Here is a 2,265-nt window from a genome sequence, read left to right as displayed (position 1 = left end):
TACCTTCAGAAACCATCAGGTTCAAAACATGGCCCACACTTCTTCCCAGCCCCGTTCCCCTTCTGCTCGCCAGTCTTTGCTCGGCCTCCCGTCATGACCCGGTTACAGTGGTTTCCTACTGTCTCATCATCCCACCGTCAAGGAGTGTCCAGTCTGCTTTTTCTCTAAGTGATCAACGAGTCAGCTAAGCTGGAGGCCCGGCATGAAACCCTCTGGCCTGTCCAAGGTCTGTATCTTCAGCATCTCTGGCAACAGAGGTTCAGCCTAGACAACATCCTCTCTTGAAATTCTCATTTGTACCACCGACTAGGCAGAGGGGAGTAAGAAAGGTTGACTTTCATCACTGGTGCTTACAGGGTGGATCTGGTCCGTATCTCCCAATGCTGCTTAGCCCAGGAAATAAAAAAAAAAACAGCCGACAAACACAGAAGTAACAGTAACAAAAGAACAAACCCCAAACCTTACATGTATTAGTGGGACTGCTGGAATGGGCCAAGACGTGCTGTGGAGCATTACTGCCAACTGGAGGGTGCCTGTGTTTTGGAAAGGAGTTGCCTTTGACACTGGCCACCATAGGGGGACCCAGCAGTGACAGCCGCGGACCTGGGACCGAGCATCCTAGCCTCCTCACTGATCTGAGCTCGTGTGACCTTGCCATGACAGCAGCCTGCATCACGCACAGCCACCTGCCCGTGGGGGTGAGCCGCCGACAGAGAGGCTTCGGTGGAACAAACCGGCCTAGAGTCTGGCATCGTGCTTGGCTCGTCAATCTGTTATCCCAACCAAAGCACGTCACCTCCTGCCAAGCATTTTGCTGTCGGGTGGTTCCACAATAAGCACTTTTTTCTATTTTACCAAGCCACGTTTCCTCCCATCGAAATGTTGTCCCAAGTCCTAAGAAAGAGGCTGGAAGGAGAGGCCAGTGCTGGCCACGAACACGGTCTTCTGTCTTCCGCGGAGGAAGCTCATTCCAACTGTGTATCAAACGTCATGAGATCCCATGAAGGAGAGCTGGGGTGCTCTGGGGCTCACACAGCTGAAGTTCGACAGTGTCTCCAGAACGCACCAGCTCCTGCTGCCTCAGGGAAGGGCCGTGTGTGCTCGTGTTTTAATGCGCACATGGACGATGTGCCTCAGTGGTTCCCGTCACTTCAAGCAGTGTGAGCTGCTTTCAGGAGGAGGTTGCATGGAAAATGCCACAACTCAGCTTGATTAGATTATATGGAGCATACAAAAGAGAAAAAATCAAGAAGAGGTGGGAAAATCAGCACAAAATTAGGCTAGAACTGTGGATAGATGATGCCTTAGGATAGTCAAGGTGGGTGGTTTGGTCCAGTAAAATGACTGCACCATCACACAAGCAAAATTTTCTTTTCTTTCAGTGTTTCTGAAGCATTTGTTATGATGGGCGCTACACTATTAGTGTTTTCTTTCTACTTAAAGAAAATCCACCTACATAAGACAAAAACAAAGGGACACCAACAACTCGGACAGTTTAAACAAAACCCTTATAACCAGCTGAATGATCTGTAGAAATCCAGTTGTGGAAACCGGTAGGTATGTGCAAAAGAGGAGTGGCCACTATTCCAAGGGGTCACCTACAGTGTGGAAGAAGAAAACCCTGATCCAACAGTATTTCTCAGTGACCTTAAGGTGCCAGGGGCCTTGGGAAAAGAGGGTAGTGTTCTCGCAGGAGGAAGCGCGCTCCTGAGCTTAACCGCGGTGCTGGAACTGAAAGGAGCCATGCCCACTTTGGGCAGACCCCCAGCACCTTTCCCAGATGGGGTCACCAGGGCCTGGGGGAGCAGCTGCTGGAGTCGGGCTATGCGCCCTCCACCCCTGTGAGCAGCGGGAAGGCGGGATGGGGGCGCGGCCCTGGTGGGAGACACACCACCCTGGAAAGAGGCTGGGCGCCCTCCACCGGCCTTTTCCAGCCCAAAGGTTTGGTCTCTGTTTTCCCCTGGGGGAGGAGGAGATGAGGGTGAAGCTGACAAACAGTCTGGGGGGGGGGGGGACACTTGTCTCCTCTATACAACCTGAATGGGACTGCAGGTCAGGAACCTCTGCGTTCCCCCGCAGGAGGCCTGGCAGACCGAGCTCTCAAAAGCGCTGACGTGGCTGCATCACTGAACTTGACCCAGCGCAGCGACGGCACAATCCCACCTCGGGCAGGCCTGGCCCACGGAGGCCGGAGCAGCGGCTCACACCCAAACATCGCACCTTTCCAGGTGGGACTCTAACCCAGAGACTGACGGACTGACGGCC

The sequence above is a fragment of the Leptonychotes weddellii genome, chromosome 9 (assembly GCF_054177405.1).
Source record: "Leptonychotes weddellii isolate Sample4059 chromosome 9, ASM5417740v2, whole genome shotgun sequence".
Taxonomy (NCBI): Eukaryota; Metazoa; Chordata; class Mammalia; order Carnivora; family Phocidae; genus Leptonychotes; species Leptonychotes weddellii.
Note: the sequence above shows the minus strand (reverse complement) of the source record.